The sequence below is a fragment of the Mus musculus genome, chromosome 1 (assembly GCF_000001635.26).
Source record: "Mus musculus strain C57BL/6J chromosome 1, GRCm38.p6 C57BL/6J".
Taxonomy (NCBI): domain Eukaryota; kingdom Metazoa; phylum Chordata; class Mammalia; order Rodentia; family Muridae; genus Mus; species Mus musculus.
In genome coordinates, this window is record NC_000067.6 from 87,325,270 (window position 1) to 87,352,562 (window position 27,293).

At 40.8% G+C, this 27,293-nt stretch overlaps 1 protein-coding gene and 1 non-coding gene across 11 annotated transcripts in view; one reads left to right on the forward strand and one right to left on the reverse strand.

Annotated features, from left to right (window-relative positions):
* The first annotated feature begins 1,661 nt into the window (after positions 1 to 1,661).
* The window catches only part of Gigyf2 (GRB10 interacting GYF protein 2), a 123,880-nt gene continuing 98,248 nt past the window's right edge, over positions 1,662 to 27,293 (forward strand). For 6 of the 10 annotated variants that reach the window (XR_387164.2, XM_017320347.2, XM_006529466.2 and 3 more), the window contains exons 1-2: positions 1,662 to 1,823; positions 9,001 to 9,065. The gene's annotated coding sequence lies outside the window, so the exon portion shown is untranslated. Of the gene's footprint in view, positions 1,839 to 9,000; positions 9,066 to 27,293 lie in introns of all 10 variants that reach the window. The other 4 variants (NM_146112.4, NM_001110212.2, XM_006529464.3 and 1 more) reach the window with 3 other exon arrangements.
* On the reverse strand, positions 16,186 to 16,292 carry Gm22549. Its single transcript, XR_003949168.1, has one exon. It is a non-coding gene; the product is annotated as a U6 spliceosomal RNA (small nuclear RNA).

Genomic DNA, 27,293 nt, shown 5'->3' on the forward strand with positions numbered 1-27,293 from the left:
CATATCCTTGCTCATCAGGGTCAGCAACACCGGAAGCTGGCAGTAATACAGCTCTTCAATGGGCCCTTCAGACTTTCATGCTGCTGAACTTATCTGGTGTCATCCATATTTTCCTTTTCCTTTGTTCTCTCCCCATGTATTAGCTACCTTTCCTGTTGCTGTAATAAAATACCCCAAAAGAATTTGCTTAAGAGGCAAAGGCCTTATTTTGGTTCACAATTCAAGAGTATGGTCCACCTTGGGAGTAGTCACATTGCTTCCAAGGTCAGGAAGTTGAGACTGATGGAACCTTTGAATGTTTCTGTGTAGCTTTTTCACTTAGGTCTTATACACTATAGAATTCTAGCTTATGGAATGGAATGGTATTTTCCACTTTACCTACTCTCGGGTTTCCCCACATCAAATAACATAATCTAGATAATCTCTCATAAATTTGCTCAGATATTTGTTTCCATGATGAATCCAAATCCCATCATGTTGACAGTCAAGATTAATGATCACAGTCAAGATTAATGATCATTCTCTGAATTTAATGCTCTTTTATACAGTCTCTCTTTGAAAGGGAATCAAGACTCAGGAAGGGAGGCAGAGGAGGAAGTTGGTATATATATATATATATATATATATATATGTATGTATGTATGTGTGTGTGTGTGTGTGTATTTTTTTTCCAAGTGTTGAATCCAGGGCTCCCAAACGACTAGGTTGGGAGTCTGCCACTGTGTTCTGAAACTTAAGTTTATGTTGATGGGAAGACCTATGATAAATGCTGGAGGATATTTTGCAGTGATTGTGTGAAACTGAGTGGATCCCAAACACCAAAGGTAGTAGAAAGGCAGGAAAAGACTAATGGTCCCAGAAAGACCCGGGTGACTTGAAATGGTAGATGTACCAGGTTTAGCAAATCAAAGTATATAGTATGTCCAGCTAAACATGAGTTTCAGAAAGACAGCAGATTAATTTCCTGTATTCTGTATTGCCGGGTTTACTATTCGTTATCTCGCAACCCTAAAATGGGAAGGCAGTATATATAAGGGGGTTGTAGGTCCACATGTAGTGGAAGGGTGTAGTAACTTTTTTTTAGTTTTTCGAGACACGGTTTCTCTGTATAGCCCTGGCTGTCCTGGAACTCTGTAGATCAGGCTGACCTTGAACTCAGAAATCGATCTGCCTCTGCCTCCCAAGTGCTGGGATTAAAGGTGTGAGCCACCACTGCCTGGCTAGGTGTAGGAACTTTTAAAACCTTCCCAGCTGTCACATTCCAGTACTCCAGGATGAATTTCCAGTTCTATAAGAAAGGAAACTGCTTTGAATTTCAGCTTTACCATTTGCCCCATGATGGACCAACTGGCAGGAAAATGCTAGACCAAATGCTGTGGAAAAGTTCTAGCTTGGAAAACCAGCTCATAAATGATGTGGAGATTTTTGTACTGCAACCGGGCACTGGATTGGGTGCATCGGACGGTGAGTCATAGGGCCTCTGGCCAGGCTCCAATTAGGGACACCAGTTCAACTCTAGGGCCATAGGAGATGCAGCCAAAGGCCCCACTGTGCGCCTGCGCTACTCAGGCTCCGTCCTCGCCCGGCCCTGCATCCGGGTCTCAGGGAGGGGCGTGTCCGAGGGGAGGGGCAGGCCGTCGAGGAAGGGAACGATGTCGTGGGAAGCTGGAGAGCAGGGAGGGAGTGAGGCGGGGATGTAGGCGGGGCGGGGGGCGGCGCGGCGCGCGGGGTCACGTGACGTGCGTGGCGACGTGTCGGCCATCTTGTGTTGTTGAGGCTGAGGATTGACTTGGGTTCTGAGAGACTCCTGTCCCGGACCGCAGGTAACCAGTGGCTCGGTGTGTGTCTCCCCTGCCCGCGGCCATCCCGCGCCCAGTCCCCGCCATAGCGCCCCGAGCTGCCGTGGCCCGGCGCCCACCGTCGCGTCCCCGCCGCTCCGGCCCGAGCCGGCCGCATGGACACACTCAGGCTGCCCGGCAGCGGCCACGGCCGCTGCCGGCTGGGGGCGTCAGACCTGGGGACAGGGCAGGTGCGAGGTCAGCAGGAGCCTCCTCCCGTGCGAGGGTCCCGGCAGTCCAGGGAGCGTCCCGGCCGAGGGCAGCCCCCTGCTTTCGCCCCCGTGGCATCGCGGGGGAAGCCGAGGAGAGGAGGCGGGAGGCGGGGTGGGCAGTGTCAGGCCGGAGGGTTCGCCTTCCGCTGCCCGCTCCTCGGGGCTGGTCGCCCGCACAGCCTCGGGGTACCCCGGCTAACAGCTGCTGCGAGCCGACAGCTGCTCCTGCCGGCGCTCCTGCCCGCACCTGCCCCAGGGAGGTGCGCCCTTGCCTTCTCCACCGAGCATCTGGACTGGGGAAGACTGCTTCTAGGGCTGGAGGACTGGTCTTGAGCAGGCCCCAGGCAAGGTGGAGTCATGATCTGATCCTGGGACTGAGAGGCTTGGGAAAGTAGAGCCCCGGGCAGCCCCGGGGACCCGAATGTTCATACCGGCTTGAAATGGGCAAGCAGTTTCCCACGAAGCACTCTTGAACACTTTGGTTTTGTAGCTGAAATATAAATCAAGCCAGCAAGTAAGGAAGGGTGTGAAAGGAGCTGATTGTGTGACCGCGTTTGGGAAGCAGTAACGTTGCTTTGCATTTATCTAGTACGGTCTCCCCTCACCTCCAGTTTTCTCGAAAGTCAAAGCACTTAAACACACCTAGTGGTTCTATTAGGAAGGTAAGTATTCCAACATAACTTAAGAAATGAAGGGACTCAATCAGTGATGGCTTCCCACCTAGTCCCATCTACCTTGAATTATAGGTAATTATGTTTCAGAGTGTTGTATACAGGGATTGTAGTCTTCCTTATGTAGTTACTCCTCTTTAGTAACAAATGACTTCCTAAATTACAAAAACTATTATCCTACTTTTTGTACATGAGTTTTCATCCTTTTTTGTGGCTCTGACTGGCAGAATTTTTCCTTTTGGTTAGAACATATACTTTGTCTTCATTTAATGATATTTCCCTAATGTAGCAGCTTTTAGATTGCCTAGACTGGGATATGTACTTCACTGTCACATAAGAAGACACTAGGAAAACATTTAGAAGTGACATATGTCTGGAAAAATACCAACGTTGAAGATGTTGGTGATTTGCTAGAAAGAAAAAGACCATACCTTTTTTGGTACTTGACAAAGGATTTAGAGTTTTGTGGCTGGGGAAGAAGAGATTATGTACTGTATGCTGCCATTCTTGTCTTTTCCTTTCTTTTCTGTTTGACTACAAGTACTACAGTATGTAGTGTGAATGCTGAGGGACAAACATTTCTGTTTGTGTTGCGCTCACTTCTGGACATCTAAATACTTAAGTAAAAATATACAAATACTTCTTGATGTGATGATTGGGCTGTGTCCCTTAAATTGATTGAAAGTTGAAGTATGTAAGCTGAAATTGCATTTAAAGCTATCAGTCTGCTGCCCATTAATAACAGCAAAGCCTCCTATAGAATCTTGATCATCTCCCGCTTGTATGGTTAGATTTTATGTGATTTTGTGACTCTCTGGTCCTAGCCAGCAATGCCAGGGAGTATTGTACTACATACATATTGTTAACTCAGGAAGAAATCATAATTAGAAATATGAAGAATGATTTCTACTGAGTCCATATTGTTTTTACCTCATAGTAGAGTGCAAACTCTTGTTAAGTTGAACATTTCTGTGTAGGGACCATCTGTTTATGTAGGAGTAACGGGAAAAAGAAAAAGAAGAGAGATAGGGGGACTGGATAACAATTGTGGGAAGGGTTAATTTTTAAATTTAGTCCTGTGAGGAGACTTTACAGGTAAGCTAAAATTTGAGGAAACACCTGATAGGTAGAGGGCAGGGTCCTTCACCAAGAGGAAAAGAGGGCAAAGATCCTGAGATGAGAAGATAAAACTTAGGTGGGACCTATCTAAGGCTTGCTAGGAAGAGGACTGAGGCTAACTAGTCTGGGGAGACTGAAAGAAACTGATCAGATGTATTTACCCACCTCTTTGGCAGGAAGATGAGGTGGACCATTCACTGCTCTGGAGTCTTTTTTTTTTTTTGGGTGGGATGGGGTGGGGTGTTTCCAAGACAGGGTTTCTCTGTGTAGTCCTGGCTGTCCTGGAACTCACTCTGTAGACCAGGCTGGCCTTGAACTCAGAAATCTGCCTGCCTCTGCCTCCCAAGTGCTGGGATCAAAGGCGTGCACTACCATGCCCAGCTGGAGTGTGTGTGCGAGCAATCCAGGCTGACCTGAAATTGCCCTTCTCTTACCTCAGTCTCCCCAGTTTCTGAGATCTATGGAAAAGTCTTAAGAAAATCAGGTTTTATAGACTTGAGCCAAGATCCCTCCTTTCCCGTTCATTTGGAAAACTCGGGATGTTCATCTATTTCAGGAATTATAATGGATTTCTTAAAAGTAAGTTTTTAGATGTGATTGGTGTTAGACTGCCTGGAAATGCTTTTTAAAAGGAATGGCTTTTTGTTTTGTTGGTTTTGTTTTTTTGTTTTTGATTTTTCCAGACAGGGCTTCTTGATGTAGCCTTGGCTGTCCTGGAACTTGTTCTAGACCAGGCTAGCCTCTTCCTCCTGAGCACTGTGATTAAAGATGTTTACCAACACTGCCTGGCAAGAAATGGCTTTTAAAGAAGGATATCCCAGCTTCATGATTGACTAGGACATTTTGCAAACTCAGGGACTACCTGGTAACGTGGTAACTAAGATTCAGAAGAGCTAGGAATATAGCTTAGGCTTAGATCACTTGCCTAGCATGCCTGATGACCAGGTTGAATCCCCAGTACTGCCTAAACAAAAAAAAGAATAGAAATTTCAGAATATTTGGAAGTGAGGAACTGTTCTCAGGCACTGGTGATTAAGGAGTATAATCAAATGAATCAGTATATTAACCCAGGTTATCCACAGTTGGTTAGTGAAGAGTTTCTTTTACTTCTATACAGTCCAGCCTAGTTCTAATGGGCTCTCCTAATTTCTGTGGAGATCCCTTTTATCATTTTGCTTGTGTAGAATGTTTTCTATTTTTCTTTTTTTACCTTATAAGCTAGATTTCAAATTAATTTGTTGCTTAGTAGGCTGGGGACTTTTTTCTGAGGGCCTTCCAGCGTATTTTCATATTCATAAATGGACAATTTAATAACTTTTTATTTTAACTTACCTGATAAATTTTAGTATTTTGACTTTCGGAGCTTTATTTTGCTGATAGATTGACTGTATGAAAAATAATAGTAGACTTGCTTCAAAGTCATGTGAAGATAGGAATTCCAAGGCAGAGTGTGATTGGAGCTTTGCAGCTAGAGGACATAGTTATGGTGGTGCTGAGGTAGTGTTCTAACTCATTATATCTACAGCCTGTTCCCTTGCTCCATTTTTGAAATGACATTTTTAAATTATACTCTGATGTCATACCATTTATTTGTTCTCATGACTCTGCATTTTAATACTCTGTACATGTATCTTTATGTTGACCTTCACAGTGGAAGATGTATTGGTGGTAATTGCTGTCTAGGAAGACGTCTGTAGGTAGAAAAGTAAAATGTTTTATCCCTAGCCCCCCTCAAAGATCTATGATTTGTGTCATTTAAAAAAAAAGATTTTTTTTCAGTTCTCCTTTAGTTTATTAAATTTTCTATACTTTCTGTTTTATTCTATAGTTGGGCCAGTCTCATAGGTTGAGTCTACAATTTATGTTGGTGTTAATTAATCTACGTATTTTAGGCAAGTTAAATGTCCCATTTTCTTCAACAGTTTGATATGTCTCTCTCTTTTGGCATTTTTTATTTGAGACAGGGTTTCTCTGTGTAGTCCTGAAATCATTCTGTAGACCAGACTAACCTTGAACTCAGAGATCCACCTGCCTCTGTCTTCCAAGAGCTGGGATTAAAAGAATGCCATCACCCGCCAGCCTTGAAAAATATGTAGCCAAGGCTGGCCTGGAATTCATGATCCTCTTGCCTTCACCTTCTTTAGCAAATCCTACCACTGTGTGCTACCAAAACTGGCTGAGTTTTTCGTAAGATTGTTTGTTAATTCTTGTAAAAATCCCAATTTCCCCTTAACCCTTATTAGTATTATTTTAAAATTACATTATTTAGGGTGTGTACCTGTGTGTATATGTGTATGTATGTGGGTATATGAATGTATCTATGCCATTGTGTGCCTGTGGAGGTTAGTGGAAACTTGGTGGAAGTTGGTTTTCTCCTTTCATTATGTGATTTCCAAGGACTGAACTCAGGTTATCAGGCTTGGCAGCAAATGCTTTTACTCCCTGAGCCTTCGTGGTGGCTTCCTTGTTAGTGTTTTCTGGTAGATGTAGAGTTGCCATTGGATTTTGATGCCCTAGAGAATTGTATCTCTAAAATAGATTTTTTATCTTACAAGTTTATTATTATCACCTCCTCCTCCTCCTCTTCCTCCTCCTCCTCTTCCTCCTCCTCTTCTTCCTCTTCCTCCTCCTCCTTTGTTTAAAAAGAGCTTGTGTGTTTTGTCTGTGGAGGTTAGAGGACAACTTTGTGAAACTGGCTCTTCCCTTCTGACATACAGGCTCCCGGAGTTGGAACACAGGCATCAGGCTTAAGGGCGAGTACCTTTACCACTAAACTGTCTCTCAGTTGTTTCCTCCCCTACCCTCCGCCCTGAGAACAGGAGGTCCTGTAGTCTTAGCCAGCCTTGAACTATGTAGCGGAGGATGACCTTGAACCTGATGATCCTCTTGCTTCCCAGGGATACCAGCCTATGCTTCCTGGCTCCCTTATGCTGGGGAATCAAACTGAGAGCTTCATTTTTGCCAAGCAAATATTCTTCATGGAATTATATACATCTCCAGCCTAGATCTGAGTATTTTTGACTATATATATATATATATATATATGTGTGTGTGTGTGTGTGTGTGTGTGTGTGTGTGTGTATGTATGTATATGTGTATATATATATATATATACCATAAGTTTTCTCTGACCTCATTGTGTGAGGTCAGGAAAACAGGGAAGAAATCTGAAAAGAAAAGAATATTCCTTTTTTTTTGTTTTTGGTTTTTGTTTTTTCGAGACAGGGTTTCTCTGTATAGCCCTGGCTGTCCTGGAACTCACTTTGTAGACCAGGCTGGCCTCGAACTCAGAGATCCACCTGCCTCTGCCTCCCGAGTGCTGGGATTAAAGGCGTGCGCCACCACGCCTGGCTGAAAAGAATATTCCTGTAAGTTACCAAACTTAATTTTATAAAAATGTTTTCTCAACAGCCATTGTGTACAACCTAGTAACTCAGTACTTGGGAGGTGGAGGCTAGAGGATCAGGAGTTCAAGGTCACCTTCTAAGTAGTGAGTTGGAGGCCGGCCTGGGCTACAAGAGAAACTGTTTCAAAAGACAAGAAAGCAAGTTTTCAAGGTTAGCTCTCTATACTAGGAAACACCTTTTTTGGAAAGGTTTTATTAACTTGAGATTAGAAGATACCTTGGAACTTAAATTCTGTGGGAGCGTTGTATTGTCTAATTCTACCCCCTATTCTCCCTCTTTTTAAAAAAGGTAGAGTTTATGGAGCTGGAATAATGGCTTGGCAGCTAAGAGCACTTACTCTTTTTCAGGAGGTCCTGGGTTCAGTCAGTTCCCACACCCATTGGTTCACAACTGTCAGCTCTAGCAGATGTTCTTCTGGTCTCCTTAGGCATTCCCCACTTCTGAAGGTGCATGCACACCACCACCACCCTGCCCCACCTACATTTTAATAAAGTCTTAAATGTAGCTTTCTAAGGCTATCTGGTGAATTTTATGACATTGTAATATGTTTTTTTTGCAGAATTAAAGTGAAGTGGGGTTTCTCAAGTTGTTTCCTTACAGTTCATAAAATTGTGAACTTATTTTTCTGACTAAAAATTTACTGTTTATTTTATGTGTGTATTGGTGCCCTGTTTGCATGTATTTCTGTATATCATGTGTATGCCTGGTGCCTGTAGAGGCTAGAAACGGGCCCTGGAGACATGTGGGTGCTGGGAATTGAATCTGGGTCCTCTGTCTGGAAAAGCAGCCAGTGCTCTTAACCACTGAGCCCCTTTTTCTAACCCTTTGAGACAAGCTTTTGCTGTGTAGTCCAGGCAAGCCTCAGTGCATGGCCCTCCTGCCTCTCTGCCTCTTCCGTGCTGGGATTACAGGTATGTGCCACCATGCTTGCTCTTTCTTAGACAGTGTTCTTGTCATCATTTTAGCCAAGAAACTACTTGATGTTGTGCTGCAGAACACTTTGTGTAACCACAGATTCACTTGTGGGTCATTGAGGTTCTAAGCAGCTATAGTCCAGGCCGAAGTGATAGGTGCATTTAATATCAGTTATTTAGGAGGCAGAGGTAGGTGGATTTCTATGAGTTGCCAGGACTATGTAGTTGAGACCCTGTCTCAAAAACAAGAAGCAGGTTGTGATTTAGCCCCTGAAGCCACATCTGAAGGCTTTTTTTGTTAGACATTTTACACCAGAAAGATTCTGGGGGCTTGGATATTATTTGCATAGAACTCACATTGTTGTGATGTTGTTTTTCCCTTCCTGCCATCAGATATGCTTTAAAGGTTAGTACCAGAACCCTATAAAGCAGTTTTTGAAGGGAAACCTCAAGTCATCACTTTTTTGAGTTTGGAAGTTGTGTTCGTCATAGTCACCGAAACCACTTAGGACTTTAGTTTAAGTTCTGTACTTTTTCCATCTTTTTGTAGAATTAGTGAGATCCTCTAGATGTGACAGAGACTAGTTTGTTGTTGACTTTAGTTGTTTTCTGAGACAGTCTTGCTATACTGTCTAGGAATCCTCTCTTTCTTAGTCTCGTAAGTACTACAGGCACATTGTGGGCAGAGGATCTGATCCACAAACATACCGGATGTTTCTAGTATTTTAATCAGGCTTGGAAACTATTTCCTATAAAATACATTCATGAGAAAAATTTTTTCTTGTAAAGTTTACTGAGACTGCTAGATGATTTACATTGATATTTTTTATTATTCACAGTGTTAAAAAGACCTGAACACATTTGCTGAAACCTCTTGCTGTGAGATAGCAGAACTTTTGAGCAGGTAAGGTTGAAGCACAGAATGTATGTCTATGACAGTAGTCCCCTGTGCCCTAAGGATCCAGGCCAGTGCCTTGTGGGTGCTAGGTAAGTGAATTTTATCTAGTCCCAAATAGTACAGTTCACTTTCGCTTTTAGGGTTCAATTTTTTATTTGTTCCATTATTTTTTCTGAGGTTACAGATAGTGAAAGGAAATTTCTGGTACCTTTCAAATCCTTTATGAATCAGAATAACATACCCTTTCTGGAATGGTTGAAGTGTGACTTTGTGTTATAAACTGCTGTAGTGTTTTTGGTGACAAAGAGCAGGATGAACAATATTTTGAGGGCACATGTTCTGAGAGGCCAAGGTATTTTCAAGAGATGTTGCTTCATCAGGGACTTGGACCAGGAGTCATGATGTCTAGCATGTACTTTACCCCAACTGGTTGTAAGCATCCTCCTTTTCTTTTTCTGTAGTAGTGTTTCTGTAGTCAGGACTTTCGTGCTTTAATAAACATGTAGAAGAAAATGGCTGCTTCACCCCTGGGGTTGCAGATAAACTTGAGCACACTGATGACTAGCTCAGCGTCCCAGCTTCTATGAAGGAGGTAGGATGGATTGCATTTCCTTTGGTTTCCATCTTTGTTTCATCCAGTTGTGGCAAAGGTTGGGCTCTAGAAGCACAAGTACAGTGAGCTGACATTCTGTGTTTGCCTCCAAGACTGGCAGATCTCAGAGTGTATAGTGGTAGTTCTTCTAAGGTAGATCCAGTAGAAACTTCTAGATATTTTTCTGTTCTAGCATTCCAGTATAATTTTTATATGTCTTGCTAAACTTAAATGTCCTGAAGATGTACCTTATGCATTTTATTTTGGAGATTGAGGCCTAGTAATTCTTACCTTGCGTCAGTGTTGGAACCTCCCAGTTCACATTCTTTCTTTCCTTTTTTTTAAAATTACATTTATTACGTTGTATATGTATGTGAGAGAGAGAGAGAGTGTGTGTGAGTGTGAGTAAATGCCATGCCGCTTGTGTAGAGGTCAGAGGATGACTTTCGGGGATTGGTTCTCTTCGTCAACCATACTATGTCCAGGGATTATTGAACATAGGTTGTCAGGCTAGGCAACAAGCACCTTTTCTGGATGAGCCGTTTTTGTTAGCCCCAGTTGAGTCTTTTAACAAAAGTTCTAGATTTGGGGGTGGAAAAGCCCAGGCTAGAAATTTAGCAAAGTTACATAAACAGGTGACTTTGGTTTGTGGAAAAATTGTTATTGCTTTTATACATTTTAATTGTTGATACTTCTAACAGTATTAAGCTCATGAAGCTGTATTCAGAATTTATAGATGATATTCACATTATTGCAGAGCCAACCAAGACATTGTAGTGAGATACCCCTTATTGCCGCCCGCCCCCCCCCCCCCCACTCCCCTCCCACCCCTTACCCCTCCAAAAAACAAAAGAAGCAAGAATAAAGAGTAATAGTACTTAGCTGTTGGGGAAGATGAGTGACATCGTATAGATTTTAGAAATTACATATATCTAAATTATTAGGAAATTTAGAAGTGAACTTAGTGTTTTTAGTATGGTGTTAGGGGTCTAACCCAGGGCATTGGGTATGTCTAAGCACATGATTTATTATTATATATTTTTTAAAGATTTATTTATTTATTTAATGTATATTAGTACACTGTAGCTGTACAGATGGTTGTGAGCCATCATGTAGTTGCTGGGAGTTGAACCTAGAACCCCCGTTTGCTCCAACCCATAGATTTATTTATTATTATATGTAAGTACACTGTAGCTGTCTTCAGACACACCAGAAAAGGGTGTCAGATCTCATTATGGATGGTTGTGAGCCACCATGTGTTTGCTGAGATTTGAACTCAGCACCTTCGGAAGAGCAGTCAGTGCTCTTAACTGCTGAACCATCTCTCCAGCCCCATGATTTATTATTGAACTACATCCTTTGCTCCTTAAGTAAATTGTGTGTATATGTCTGTTTATGTATATGTGTGAAACAGGGTCTTAACTGTATAACCTTTGAATTTACAATCCTTTCTCTGCTTCTTGACCTGAGTATTGGAATTATAGGTGTGTACTACCATACTTGGCTTTAAACTTATTTTGGGAGACAGGTCTCATGTAGGCTGGCTTCAAATTTGTTATGCAGCTGAGACTGGCTTTGAACTTCTAGTCCTCCTGACTCTGTTCCAAATGCTGTGGTTACAGATATGTGCCATTAGAGACTTCATAGTTACTGATCCCTTCCTGTGTTTTTTTTTTTTTTTTTTTTTTTAAGATAAGCTCGCATGGCCTTGAACTACTATGTAGAATTGCCCAGTGGCCTGGTGCTCATGAGTGAGATTCTTGCCTTTGCTCCATAACTGCTGGAGTTAAGAAGCATGTGCCCAGTTTATGGCAATTTTTCTTAGTGGAACAATTTTTTCTAACGTTATATGTTTGTTGACTTACAGTTTTCAATTAAAATATTTTATAGCTAGGTGTAGTGATACTTTGCCTTAAATCCCAGCACTTGGGAGGCAGAAGCTGTCAGATCTCAGAGATTGAGGCCAACCTGGTCTACAAAGTGAGTTCTAGGACAGCTAGAGCTGCACAATGAGACACTATCGCAAAAACAAACAAATCATTATAGCTCCCTTCCATAGATAGATATATTAAACCCTTTTAACATTTAGTCTGTGTGTATGTGTGTGTACTAAAATGAGTGTGTGTAGGTCAGAGGAAGGAAATACTTTTCCCACTATGTTTGAAGTCAAGTTTGTGAGCATGGTAACAGGTGCTTTTATCTGCTGAGCCATCTCTCCAGTTCACATACCTAGGTTTTTTAAAATGTAAAGCCTAGGAATTACTAATAAAAGTAGTACATTTTTTTTTTTTCTTTTTTGAGACAGGGTTTCTCTGTATAGCCCTGGCTGTCCTGGAACTCACTTTGTAGAACTCACTTTGTAGACCAGGCTGGCCTTGAACTCAGAAATTCGCCTGCCTCTGCCTCCCGAGTGCTGGGATTAAAGGCGTGCGCAACCACGCCCGACTAAAGTAGTACATTTATGTAACAATAGCCACAGGTTTTACTTATTATACTTCTTTTACTGGCTGGAGATGTTTTGGTATGTGCCATGTACATAGGTATAGATTCATTTTTACATGTGTTTATGTGCATGTGAAGGTCAGAGGTTGAGATTAGATAGCTTCCAGAATTGTTTGAGACAGGTTTGAGACAGGATCTTAGTAAACCTAAAACTCACCATTTGTCCAGATTGGCTAGATTACAAGTGTCTCCTTGTACCTGACTTTATGTGGATGCTGAAGATCCAGAGTCAGGTCTTAATGCTGCATAGCAAATGTGTTACTGACATAGCCATCTCCCCTGGCCAGAGTCTCTTTCAGTTAGCAGATGGTAGTGGAAGAGTTGTCTCAAATGATCTGTTCTCTTAACTCTGGACATTGAGGTAAGACATATTCAGATTTGGTGAGTTTTACAAAGATTTCCATGTGTTCTGTGTACAATTTTTGATCGGCCCTGTGTAGTCATTCCTTTTTTGAAAACATGGGCTCAAGAGTGAGATTATCATGCAACATAGCCATGTTGATGGCACTGTAGTTTTTCCTTGGATGAGGTAGGTTTTTTTCTTTTTTGGGGGGGGTGGGATGGGGTTCTGTTAATTAATTAATTTATTTTGAGACAAGGTCTGGCTATATAGCTTTAGCTAGCTTAGAACTTGCTATGCATACCAGGTTGGCCTCTGCCTCCCTCAGCTGGGATTATAGGTATGTGCCTTCACAACCAGCTCTAGACTGATACATTTTTTTAAAGATTTATTTATTATTATGTCTAAGTACACTGTAGCTGTCTTCAGATGCACCAGAAGAGGGCGTCAGATCTCATTACGGATGGTTGTGAGCCACCATGTGGTTGCTGGGAATTGAACTCAGGACCTTCGGAAGAGCAGTTGGTGCTCTTAACCACTGAGCCATCTCTCCAGCCCTAGACTGATACATTTTTATTTTTTCATTAAAAGGAGGACTAAAAGAAATACTTGCATATTTAAAGAAGTAGAGAAAATGTTGATAACAATATTACATTTTATTAAAGTCATCTTTAATAGTTAGCATGTTCTTTTGAGACAAAATTTTGTGTTCAAGTTGTTCTGGGCTTGGAGGAAGTCTTTGGAGTTTTAGTTTCAGTCTCTTCAGGACTTAGTTTTTAGGTTAACTGATGGCAGTACTGTCTTGATAATATGTACATCATGGCATAGCTGTGAAGGAGGTAGCCATATGCAAGGGCTCTCAGGATCATCTGCTTGGGAGTTGATGGAACACTGTGCAAACCATGGCTCTTGTGTAACTGGATGCAAAGCTTTGCTGTAACAGCAGTGGCCAGAGAGCCTTAATTTGTGCTTTGGAAACTTGACAACTTTTTGGAAGATGTCCAAGCTCATTCCATACCTGTTTCTGGGTATAAGAACATGCTCTTTTTTTAAAAGGGGACTTACAATGATGATCGAAAGAGGTGGGAGTTAGTAATGGAACAGAATGAGGAAGATTGAGGACAGAAAGAAGCAAATTATTGAAAAAGTTTCAGGGAGATAAAAGGGAATTTATTAGATTGGCCTACAGGATTAAATCCAGGAAGTCCAACAATGACTTTCTCACACTGGAGAGGCTGAGAACCCAGTAGTTCACTCCACGAGGCTGGATGTCTCAGTCTCAATCTGGCCCTGAAGGTTGGAAGGATCCCTGGAGAGCTGCTGATCTTCAGGCTGCGCTGGAATCCTGAAGGAGTGAGTCTAGTATCAGTGAAGGGATGCTGCAGCAGCAGGGTAGAAGAACTCACCTGTGAGAGTGAAAGCAGGCAGGCAAAGGACAGCCTTTCCTTCTTCCCTGTGCTTATGTGGATGGTCACCAGAAGGTGCCACACACATTCAGAGTGGGCCTTCCTGCTTCAAATAATCTGATCAAGAAAAATCCCTCACAGGTACGCCCAGCATCATTGGTTTTAGTTGATTACAGATACAGTTAAGATTAGTCCGCTGTCTATGTATCAGAGGATTACCTTGCCTAGTGAATGAGGAAGCCAGAAGAGGGCATTGGAGCCCTTGGAACAAGACGTAGAGATTGTTGTAAGCTGCTGTGTAGGTGTTGGGAATAGAGCCCGGGTCCTCTACAAGAGTTAAAAAGTACTTTTAAATCATTGAGCCATTTCTTAAGGTACTACCATTTAAAGTATCTTTTCTGTTCTTGTTTTTGAAAACTAGGTCTCACTATATCCCACTGCATGTATTTCTTCATGCAGTGTGCCCAAAGTGGCCAGAAGAGGCTGTTGGAAATCCTCTGGAATTGGATGGTTTTTGATCAGCCATGTGGGTTCTGGGAATTAAAACTTTTGGAAGAACAGCCAGTACTCTTAACTGCTAAGGCAACTTTCCAGCCTGAGGAAAAAAAACTGCATTGTCACATTTTAGATCTTGGTGATGGCCAGGTGATCTTTTATGCCCCTTGATAAGCTTTCCAGGGTGTATGCATGAATTTGTGCATTATAATTTGATATTTTATGGCAGGTTCATGCTGTGTAACCCCAGCAGGCCTGGAACTCACTGTGTGGACCAGACTGTCCTTGAACCTGCTGAGTTCCTCCTGCCTCCTTGAGTACTGAGATTACAAATGTGTGTCATCATACTTGGCTGTTTGTTTTAAAATTATTGTGTTTCTTTTATTATGTTTTCTTCTTTCTCTTGAGATATATGCTGATTTGCAGTTGCTGGGGATTGAATGTGCTGGCAAACACTTTATCATTACCTCCATTCCATTTTGATATTAGGACCTGCATTAGTCTGATTTCTGCTACACAGATGTGAACCACAATGGAAGCATGGTAGCAGCATCTGCATAGACTTATATTTCGGTTATATCATCCCATGACAAGAAGGCAAGAAGTGAGAGAGAGAGAGAGAGAGAGAGAGAGAGCAAGAGAGAGCGAGAGAGCGCGCGAGCGAGCAAGGGGAATGAGGAGGGGTTTGAACTTGCTTTTATAATGACTCATATTAGTGATGACTAACCACATCCCATCTCTGGTTAATAGCATTAATCCATCAATGAGAGCAGAGCCTTCTTTACTAAATCATCTCTTGTGACTGTTATGTTGGGGAAATTTCCAGCACATGAACTTTGGGGGATGTAGTCAAACTGTAGTAGGATCTGTTTACTTCTAAAAAGTTACTGAAGACCCAACCAACAAAAAAATTTTAATTTTTGTGGTAATAGTCTCTTTCTTTTGGAAAAAAAAAAGACCTAACTCTGATAACCATTTATCTGTCACCTGTTTCACCTGTTTTTGTTTGTTTGTTTTGTTTCTTCCAGAACAATCCCCCTTAGGGGGAAAAAGTGTTTTAGTTTATTTCCTGTTTCATCAAACAGATTATCAAATCACATAACAGTAGCTTTTTTCTTACTTGTCAAAGAGGCATTCCCCCCCCCCCCCCCCCAGCAAGGCATTCTTTAAAAAAGGTACTATTTTCCTCTTTTGTGGTGTATGCTGCTAGCAATAAAAAAATAGACTGGCTTCTAGTGTAGTTTGTTCTTAATAACTTGAATGTTATTATAGTGTCAGTAATAGTACCCCCTCATTGTATGGTTAGTACAGTGCTGACTCAGAGTAAAAAAAAATATTTTAACAGTACCATGTTATTTACACTGAATTTTGATTTTGTTGACACCCTCATTTTGAGACAGGGCCACAGGTATTTCAGGTTGGTCTTGAACTACTACTACTTCTTTTTTTAAATTTTTTTGTCTTTGTTTTTGCTTTTTGTTTTTGTTTTTCGAGACAGGGTTTCTCTGTGTAGCCCCGGCTGTCCTGGAACTCACTTTGTAGACCAGGCTGGCCTCAAACTCCGAAATCCGCCTGCCTCTGCCTCCCAAGTGCTGGGATCAAAGGTGTGCGCCACCATGCCCAGCTGGTCTTGAACTTCTGAACCTGTGTTTCTACCCTTTTTTTCCCCTGAGAATGATTTTTATTATACTATATTCCTTGATGATTATAAGAGACATTTTATCAGAAGATTAATAAATGTTGCATTCACAATGGCACACTGATCTTACATTTTTCTTTAATTGGTTCCCCAAAAATATGGAACGCTTCATGAATTTGTGTGTCATCCTTGCACGGGGGCCATGCTAATCTTCTCTGTATCATTCCAATTTTGGAATATGTGCTGCTGAAGCAAGCACGTGTTTCTACCTTCTGAGTGCCAGCTTTACACGTATAGATTAGTTCTGTGTAGTGCTTGGGATTGAACCCAGGGCTTCATACATGAAAGGTAAACACTCTACTATCTAAACTACATCTCTGGTTTGTACATTGAGTTCTTAAAATCAGTTTAAAATTTGTTTGAATTGTATAATCACATATCATTGAGGGTTAAATTTTGTTGTTGCTAGGGATTGAATCCAGGGCTTTGTGTAAGCAAAACATGTTGTTTCCACAATTTTCAACCTAGAGCCTTCATTGAAGGTTTTTAGGGCTGAGTAGATACAGATTTGTAGAGATAGTAATCTCCAGCATTGTTAAACAGGATTTATGCTGTGATGGGCTGTTCTGTCAGGCACTGTTGACCTGTGCAGTAGCTATGCATAAATATGTTTAATGCACTCGGGCCAGTGTGATTGAGGAACTTTTATTTATTCACTTAATAGAAATTAGTAGTTCAGGCTGGTCTGGAACATTGTGTCGTCTGGGCTGACCTGAAATTTAGAGCAATCTTCTTGTGTCTGTCTTGAGTGCGAAGACTTTTGGAGGGAATGTGTTAATCACACTTTATTTTTAAATGTTACAAAATATGTAGTTCAGTAGTAGAATCTGGCATGCACAAAATTGGATTCCATCCCAAGCACTACCGAAAAAATACCACCAAATTAAAAAAAAAAGTTAAATGCAAAAAAGTTAAAATTTGTAGTTATAGTCTTAGTTTCTTTTTTTATGATAGGCTTTAGGTTTTTTTTTTTTAAGATTTATTTATTATTATATGTAAGTACACTATAGCTGTCTTCAGACACACCAGAAGAGGGCGTCAGATCTCATTAAGGATGGTTGTGAGCCACCATGTGGTTGCTGGGATTTGAACTTAGGACCTTTAGAAGAGCAGTCAAGTGCTCTTACCCAGTGAGCCATCTCGCCAGCCCCCCTACCCTCATAGGCTTTAGTTTTAAGAACAGTTGTAGAGCCATAGAAAATTGAGAGGATACTATAGAAATTTTTCCCACTGTTGATGACATTGTTTCTGTGACACATTATTATAGTTAGTAAGCCAAAAGTGGCACCTTGTTGTTAAAATGTGTCACTTGTTCTTTCCCTGTTTGTTTAGTTTTACCTGGTACTTTTTGTTGGCAGATATGTGCAGGACACCATATGACATTTAGTTTTTATCCTTACCCTTTGGCTCTGACTGCTTCCTTTGTTTTAACATCCTTGATGAGTTTAATACTGGTCAGGTGTTTCTGTAGAACTTCATTAGAGTCGGTCTGGTTTTTTCTTTATGATTTGATGGGGTTTGTAGGTTTTTAGAAGACTGTGGTAGAGAGTGCCATGTATATCATACCAAGAGAACACTAAGGAGGTAGAAGAGGCAGATGGATCTCTTGAATTCAAGGCTAGCCTGGTCTAGTGAATTCCAGGCTAGTTGAGGCAAAGTGAGGCCCTGTCTCAAGAAAAGGGGTGGGGGGAACACTCTGATAGTGTGGTTTATCATATTACTCTTGATAGTCATCTTGATAAATTCTTCTATTATAAATTAAGCTATAGTTACTTTGTTTTCCCTCTTCTCCCTCCTTCCTCCAACCCTTCCCATTTATTTGTGTTTAAAAACAAAACACATCTAAAACCCATGAGCTGGCCAGAGGTCTTAACAGGTAAGGGTGATTACTACCAAGCCTGATAACCTGAATTCAGTTCCTGGGACTGGCAAGCTGTCCCTCTTCCCCCAACAGGTAAACAGATGTAATTTCAGAATGAAAGTAAACATTAATTGTTTTGGATACACACATGTGTGGTCTTTTCATTTGTGTTGGGTGTAGTCTCTGTAACTTTCTATAGAGTCCTTATGCCTGCTTTTACTCAGTTACTTTTACTAGGCTGGTGTCTTTACTAGATTGTCATTGTATTCCTCATTTTAATACAGTCAGGTAATCTGGTTATGTGTTACAAAATAGTATCTGAATCTGTTAGATTTTTATATTGGGCCAAAGGAAATATTGTACATTTCTTTTCGAAAACTTACCCTTAAATACTTCTGTACTTGAATATTACTCTCTAGAAGTTGGGCTTACTGGGAAAGTGGTTAAGAGAGTAGAAGAGCGGGATGGCAAGTAGAAGAGCGGGATGGCGAGATGGCTCAGCGGGTAAGAGCACTGACAGCTCTTCTGAAGGTCCTGGGTTCAAATCTCAGCAACCACATGGTGGCTCACAACCACCCATAATGAGATCTGACGCCCTCTTCTGGTGTGTCTGAAGACAGCTACAGTGTACTATAATGTACTTATAATAAATAAATCTTTAGGCTGGAGCGAGCGGTGTGGACCAGAGCGAGCAGAGATCCTAAATACAATTCCCAACAGCCACATGAAGGCTCACAACCATCTGTACAGCTACAAAAATAAATAAATATTAAAAAAAGAGAGAGAGAGAGTAGAAGAGCTTGGGAGAGGGGTGTTCTGCCTTGTCAGTTAGTAATAAAGTTTCTTCTAGTAGGAGGAATGGCTTTTGCCATTTTGCAGTTTGGAGTTTTAAAAAAATAATCAGTCAAGATATTCTTTTCTCCCAAAATAGACACCTTTTTATTGGAAATTAGGAGTGCAAGGTAAAAGAAAAACATAGTAGTCCCATAAACGTTGCTCATCAGGAACATTTAAATTTCATAAACTTTTCCAGTAGGAAAACACCTGGAATATTTGCATTTGCTTTTATTAGTGATTAGATGGGGTTTCATGAGGTTAAAAATCATTTGAAAATATTTGACAAGATAGTACAAGAGACTAATAGCAAATGCAATGTTTAATTTTTTGGAACAAAGAAAGGTTTTGTTGTTATCCCAGGCTGGCCCAAAACTCATGTTCCTCCTGTATTGGCCTTCTGAGCTGGAGTAGGAAAAATAGTGTTGGGCATTTCCTGCAGCCAGCCAGTCACTCTCTGAGAACTAGGGTCTGTGTTTCTTGTGAGGTCTGTCGCTTTGTCGTGTGCATGCATTTGCTTTACTTGTTTTGTATATGTAAGAACATGAGCCGGGCAGTGGTGGTACAAGCCTTTACTCCCAGCACTTGGGAGGCAGGACTACACAGAGAAACTCTGTCTCAAAAAAAGAAAAGAAAAGAAAAGAAAGGAAAAAGAACATGAATAGTGCTGTTCAGAAAAACTTAATTTTTTTAAAGTTAAAATTGATCTGTGAGATTAGTCTTTTATTTAATGATTTATTTTTATTTTATGTGTGTTGGTGTTTTGTCTGATTGTATGTCTGTGTGTCAGATCCCCTGGAAGTGGAGTAACAGACAATTGTGAGCTGCCATATGGGTGTTGGGAGTTGAAGCCTGGTCCTCTGGAAGAGCAGCCGGTGCTCTTAACCACTGAGGTCCTCCTAGTCTTTTAAAAGTTCTTAGTTGTAAGATAATTGATTGATTCTGATTAACAAGACTTACAGTGCCTCATGTATATTAAGGTTTAAATCTCTTTAATACAAAGTAGGACATTTGGTAACAAACATCTCAATATAAATTGTCAAGAACAGTTCAAGGCTTAGCTGTCACATTACAGCCCTCTGTAGCTTGTCCTTTATGTAGCAGCTGCAGATGAACCCACACACAGGGTTCTCTTGCTGCTGGGACTTTCCTGTTTCTTTTGTCACTTAACCTGTTTAAGTCTTCCCTGGACTTCCTTAAACATCCACTCAGTTTTGTGTTCTTTTAAAATCTTGTTTTCTTCTTGAGAGCTTGGATGCTCTTTAAAAAAAATCTATTTTTGTTTGATGTGGATTAGTGTTTTGCCTTCATGTGTGTCTGTGTACTATGTATGTATGTATCTGGTGCACATGGAGGCATTGGATCTCTTGGAACTAAGAATTGTAGATGGTTGTGAGCCAGCATGTGAGTGTTGGAAAGCCAACCCAGGTTTTCTAGAAGAGCAATCAGTACTCTTTACTCTTGAGCCATCTCTCCAGCCCCTTTAGTTTCTTGAATGCAGTGCTCCTCCATAGCCCAGAACTTAACAGTTAACCTAACACCTAACCAGTGTTGGTTGGCATCTGACAAATAGTTTTGGAAGAACACTGTTGTTATATTGTAATATAAGTGCCTTTGCTTTAGACTTGACAAAGTTTCCATCTTTAAGCTGTATTAGCCCACTTAAGACTTTGGACACTCTTGCAGATGAGCAGCACTGGCAGTCTTACTTTTTGGAAACGGATTTGTTCATGTTGACTTAGTATTTGTTTAGCTAGTTTTTAGGATGTCATAGTAATTTTGATCAGTAATGGTCCTCACCTTGTTTTTTTTGTTTTTGTTTTTGTTTTTTTGCTGGGAATTAACTTACACCTAACACATGCTAGATAGGCACACTTCCACCAACTTTACAATCTTAATATATTTGCTATATTTAATATATCCATATAATCTATGTTTGGGCTTACTATGTTTTTGTGTGGGTATGAAAGAACAGTGAGAGTGAGCACACCTACTAGAGATTAATATCTAGTGTTTCACTGTACTGGTTTCCACCTTATTTGGTGAGACAAGTCCTCATTGAGCTTAAAGCTAAATTTCAGTTAAGTGGCTATTAGGTACCCCCAAATTCTTCTTTCTCAGCCTTTATTTCCCCTAGGAATGCTGTTACAGCTAGATGCTGCTATGACCAGCTTTTATGTGGATGCTGCCAGTCTGATTCTCATGTTTGTTGCTTAGCAAGCACTTTACCCAAAGATATCTTTCTATACCCTAATATGTTTTAACGCTTGCCTATGTGTAATTGCTGTTATGAGTCTAAATATAGTATGGAGTCCCTGTCTTTGTGTCTATTGTGTGCATGTGCATATTTGTGGGCCAGGTGTGTTTGTACATGTTTGTGCTTAAATGTAGTTCCCAGAAGACAACATTAGCTGTTGCTCCTTAGGAATCAGTCACTTTTTTTTTTAATTAAAAGAATAACATTTATTTATTTATTTATTTGTTCCTCTGTGTGTGCATGTATCCATGTGTGTATATGTGTTATAGCATACATATGGAAGTTAGAGGACACCTTAGAGGAATCTTTTTGTTGTTGTTGTTGTTGTTTTGTTTTTTTGAGACAGGGTTTCTCTGTGTAGCCCTGGCTGTCCTGGAACTCACTTTGTAGACCAGGCTGGCCTCGAACTCAGAAATCTGCCTGCCTCTGCTCCCCGAGTGCTGGGATTAAAGGCGTGCGCCACCACGCCTGGCTTTACAGGAATTTTTTACTGTGGGTTCCGGGGATCAAAAATCAGGCCCCTGGGCTTAATGGCAATTATCTTTACAAGCTGAGCCATTTTGTTAGTCCCACTGTTTTTTTTTGTTTTTTTGTTTTTTGTTTTCCTTTTTTTAAAGACAAGTCCTCTCATATGCCAGAACTCACTGACTAGGCTAAATTGTCTGGCCATTGAACCTAAGAGATCCATTTGCCTCTGCCTCCCTAGCACTGGGATCACCAATGTACACCACTATGCCTGGGTTTTAAAATGTGGATTCTAAGGTTTGAAATGAGGTTCTACTGCTTATAAGGCATTTTACTGACTGAGCCATCTCCTTTACTCTTATCTCTTACAGACTTTATCTGATTTAAAGGTATAAGTGAAAAGTTAAAGGTAACAGGGTAAGACTGGTAGTAAGCACCAGCTTAGCATGGACCATGCCCTTTGGGCTTTGCTGAACACTGTCCCATCCTCCGAAAGACACAAAAATGACAGTTTGGAATCTTTATAGACAATTATATAGAGTGTACAGTGTATATGCAATGTTAAACTCCTATAATGAACTTGAAATGCATTTCTCTAAAGTCACTGTACTTGCTGATCTTGATGGTACACACCCCTGTAATTCTAGTACTTGACAGAGAATAGAGGATAATGAGTTCTGGACCAGTCTAGTTTACTTGGTAAAATCTAGTCTCAAAACGGGGAAATCATTGTGTGTATCATTTTAAGAAACAACTGATTTTGGGAATTTGTTCAGTATTAATAACATAACTATTGGTTGTGTAAAGTAGTGTTCATTCACAATGGCAAAAAACATGAAGTACCCGTTTCTATAAACATCATATAATTTTTAAAAACTGTGATTTGGGGCTTTAGAGATGGCTCAGTGGCTAAGAACACTTGTTGCTTTTGCACAAGACCCAGATTCGGTTCCCAGGACCTACATACATTAATTACATCTCAGTTTTTAAAGGATTAAATACAAAATTATGACTTAATTGTATACATGTTAGAAATTTGTCTGCTCAGCTATACTGAGAATGCATGTTTCAGAATAGAGGATATAATGGGATTTTCTTTGGGTACAAGGTCTCATGTATCCTGGGGTATCCTCCATCTTGATATGTAGCTGAGAATTACCTTGAACTTCTGATCTTCCTCCATCTCTCCAGTTTTAGGGATAACAGGCATATTCCATTATGCCCTGTTATGAATCTTAAGGATAGAACCCAGGGCATTTTCCATGTTAGGTATCCTTGATTTATAGTGTAATTTTAGTTTGTGGAAATTAATAGCTAATCTCTCTTTCTACTTTGTATAGGTGAACGTATAAAGAGGTATGTAGAGACACTTCGTAAGTTTTTATCATGTTCACTTTCAAAGTTAGAACTTAAGGGAAGGCAAGAGTAATCATTGACTTATTAAAATTATTATGTCACGAATATGGAAAAGCACGGTGACAGAGAAGGCTTGGGATGAAATTGCTGCAGATGTCTAACCGTGTGGCCTTTCTCTACCTGTAACGTCTAGCACAGAGGCTGCATGTCTCCTGTGCTCACCCAGGTTGGTCCCCCCACCCCCCCCTTCCTTAAGATAGAGCTTGTGTAGCTTAAGCTGGCCTCTAATTCACTGTTAGCCGAGGCTGCCTGACCTAGAACCTTCCACCTCCATTTCCCTGGGGGAACAAAAGAGTGTCTAAGTTCCTGGAACTGGAGTTACAGGAAGTGGTGTGCTGCTCTCTGTGGGTGCTGGGAATTAAACTTTGGTCCTCTGCAAGAGCAGTATGTCTCCTAATTGCTGTACCATTCCTCTAGCTTTGCAAATTGGATTTCTAAAAAATTTAATTATTTTGGAGATAGGATCTGGCTATAGCACAGACTAACTATCCTTGAACACATTTCTTCCTTTGCCTTTGTAGTGTTTATGCATTATCTAGCATAGGAATTTTGTTGTAATTAGATATGAGTTAAAAGAATGTAGACTATCAAAATGAAGTTAGAAGGCTCTAAGATTTAGCAGTAGTTGAGAGAAAATGACTAGGTGAAGGATTGAGAAATGGGAGGAGTTTCACATGATTGGCTTTTTCAGTGTGATTGTCCAGTAAAATTTCCAAAAGCCATGGTACCATATCAGTTGCTGCTTGCTTTGAGGTAGGCTAGTTCAATTGCTTTAGAATGATACACAAAGAATAAAAAATAAAATAAATAAAAGTAGTAATACAGGGGAAAAAAACCCAAGTTTGTAATTTGGGGAATGGTGGGCCGGTCCTTCTTCTCACATTTCCTTAATCCAGGCCATTTTGAGACTTGTCCTCATTTGCTGTGTGCCCTTTTGCACTTTAAGTGAGCAGAGTTCTATCCACAGGGACTTAGTAGAAGACAGCACTTGAGCTCACAGTTAAATAAATAAGCTATGGATATTCTGGGGGGAAATTAGAAAAGGAGGAATAGAAAAGTTTGAGCCAAAAATAGCCAGACAGTACTAGTCATAGGTAAAAAAAAAAATGAACCTTTTTTTTTTGGAGACAGCGTTTCTCTGTATTAACTGCCCTGGCTATCCTGGAACAGGTTGGCCCTAACAGAGATCCGACTGCCTCTGCCTCCTGAGTGTTGGGGGATATTAAAGGTGTGTGCCATTACACCTGGCTTGAAGAACTGGTTTTAAGAGAAGGCTATCTAGAGAGACATAGGACCATGGCAAAGCAGAGTCCAGAGTCAGCTTCACATCCCAAGTTTTACAAATTCAGAGCTATTTCCCAGTGGTCAGGAGGCTTGTAGAGGTTTGAGTTGAACACCTTTGATTAGGTGGGGTTTGAAGTGATCCCCTTGGGTGTAGTGGTGCTTACAGATTCGAGGGTACCCTAATCTGCAGAATAAATTCCTCAGGGCAGCCAAGAGTACACAGTGAGACCCTGTCCAAAAATAAAAGATAAAAAAGGAAGACTATTCTCACTTCAGCACTTAGCTATAGCTTTAGAAAATTCTTTTTAGAGATAAGGTGTAAGTTTTATTTCATTTAATTTATAATTCAGAGGAACTATGTAAGACAGTCCCTTCAGAACATAGAAATCTATAAACTCGCTGTATTAAATTGATTGGGATGAAGAATCCTAGGGTATGGAACTCAGAATTGAGTACAGTCCTTAATCCCTCCTTTAAAATTCATAAAGGGAAAGTAGTGGAACACTTCCGTTTGCTCTCTTGAGAATTAATTGCTTTCATCGTTCTTAGAGTTCTCCAGAAGTGTTTACATCAGGAAATAATTCTAGGGAACCATGTTATAATTGATAGCTGAATTCAAGTTTTGGAGCATTTGATGTTTGTGAGGTTTTGCTGCAGTCAGGATGGTCAAGTGTGCTAGAACAGGATTTCCTTGTTCATTCATTTGTTCCCTAGATGCTCCTGTGTCTAGGGGTGTCTCTTACAGTTTAAGACTTCTGTCAGGAGTTGATTCCATACCCAGTCTCAGAGGTTCTGTTTGTATCTTCTTTGTTATTAGCACTGGTGGTGGGGTTTGGTGCTTTGAAAGCCTGTGTGATCAATACATGCCTTGTAGTAAGTTAAACAGGAAAATAAATAAATAGTTAAGTGATTTTTTTAAAGTATTTTCATAAATGCTAAGTAGTTTTATTTTGGTCAGAATCTGCTTGATCTTTAAATCCAGTCTAGGTCAAACCCTAACTTGGTTTAGAAATTTAGATCCTCTTTGCAATAGCTAGACATACCCTCAAAGTTCATTTGAAAAAATTTACTTGAAATAGTGGTTCAAAAAAACCTTAAGATTTAAAAAAAAAAAAAGCATGCCTTTAATGCAAGTGCTTAGGAAGCAGAGGCAGGTGGATCTCTGAGTTTGAGGCCAGCCTGGTCTACAGAGCAAGTTCTAGGACAGCCAGGGCTGCATGGTAGATCTACATAGAAAACAACAACAACTGGAGTTTGGCTCCTCTGAACCCAGATAAATGCCAGGTGGGAATGGCCGCTTGCCAGTAATTCTAGCCTCAGAAGTCCGAGATAAGGACTCACCAGATGAGACTTAGTGATTGATGCTGGTGAGCTCTGGGTTTGATTGAGAGAGACTGCCTCAAGGATACCATCAAGAATGATTCCTAAAACTAACTTTGGGCCTCTACTTGCATAGGCACCCATGCCTCTGGCACATACAAACATGCAGGCTTAAGGCATACACTATAGGAAAGTTGGAAAAGGGAAAAAACCCCTTTTAATTAAGGGAGTTTTAGTAGATTTTAATTATACAGTGTATTATTTTTGTGTACCTGTTATAAGGAAAAGTTGGTAAAGTACTTGCCATGCAAGCATTGTGCCCTGGCTTGATTCCTTAGAACCATCATCCAAAACCTGGGTACAGTGGTACGTGCCTATGATTTGAGCACTCCGGGGAGGCAGAAACAGGAGGGTCCCTGAGTCTTGCTGGTTGGCTAATTTAAGCAAATTGGCCAGCTTCAGTAAGAAACCCCACCTCAAAAAGTAGATAGTGATTGAAGAGTGTACCTGAGAGCCACCTCTGGTCTTCACATACAACATGTAAGAACATAGTTTCCCACTTTCTCTCCTTTCCCAGCTGTGCAGTAGTAGTATGTCAGAGTGATGATGAAGCAGTTTTATTTAGGCTCACTCTTGTAATTCAGGTTGACCTTGAACTCAGAGCCTTCTGCCTTAGTCCCCAAGTGTTGGGATTACATGTGTGCTAGGTTTACAAATGGCCTGGAATCATAGGTATGTGCACACCTGGCTCCAGTATTATCAGTGTAAAATTCAGTGATTTAGTATATGTGACAACTTTAAAGACAATATAAGCAGTTTAGTCTTAGGTTTTTTTTTTTTTTTGACATATTTGATGTATACTATGTGAGTACTGTGTATATTTGTGTGTTTTATGTGCATGTGTGTGCATATGAGTATGAAGGCCAGAGGAGGATATTTGGTGTTTTCCTTAGTTGATTTCCACATCATCAACTTATCGTCATCATTGTCATCATAGTTTCATCATCATCAGAGACAGATCTCACTGACCCTGGAGTGCACTGGTTTGGATTGACTGCCTGTCCAGCAAGTCCTAGGGATCTTCCTGTCTCTGCACTTTTATAACATCCATTTAGCAAAACAATAGTAGTAGGTTCCTCTCTAGGGCTTATGGCATTCTGAGAGCCATGGGCTTCTGACCATGCTCATAGTCCTAGGCATAGATTCCCTTTGGAGCAGGCCTCTAGTCAGAGTGTCCAGTTTACCTCCATCACTTTCACTCCACTACTGTATGAGTGAACACATTTGCTATCAATGGTAATACTTTTGATGGCTTTTCTTCTCCTGCATAGCATTTTCTGGCACTATGAAAACTAGCCACCAGGAAGGCAAATTTCAGGTTGGTTCCACCTTGATTTTTTTATGTCCTACAACCAAAGTGTTGTAACATCACTAATAGGGTCTTACCATGCTGTTCTAGTAGATCACCAAGAGCAATGACAATTGCTTCTGTTATTTTGGGATTTGGGGGCATCCCTGACCACTGATGGTTTCATTTAATAACTCATGTCTTCTGAGGGAAACATTGTCTACTCACTCAGAGTATCTGGGTTTAAAGCCCCTGCCTTTAAAAAAAGAAAGGGCTGGAGAGATGGCTCAGCGGTTAAGAGCACTGACTGCTCTTCAAGAGGTCCTGAGTTCAATTCCCAGCAACCACATGGTGGCTCACAACCATCTGTAATGGGATCCTATGGCCCTTTCTGGTGTGTCTGAAGACAGCTACA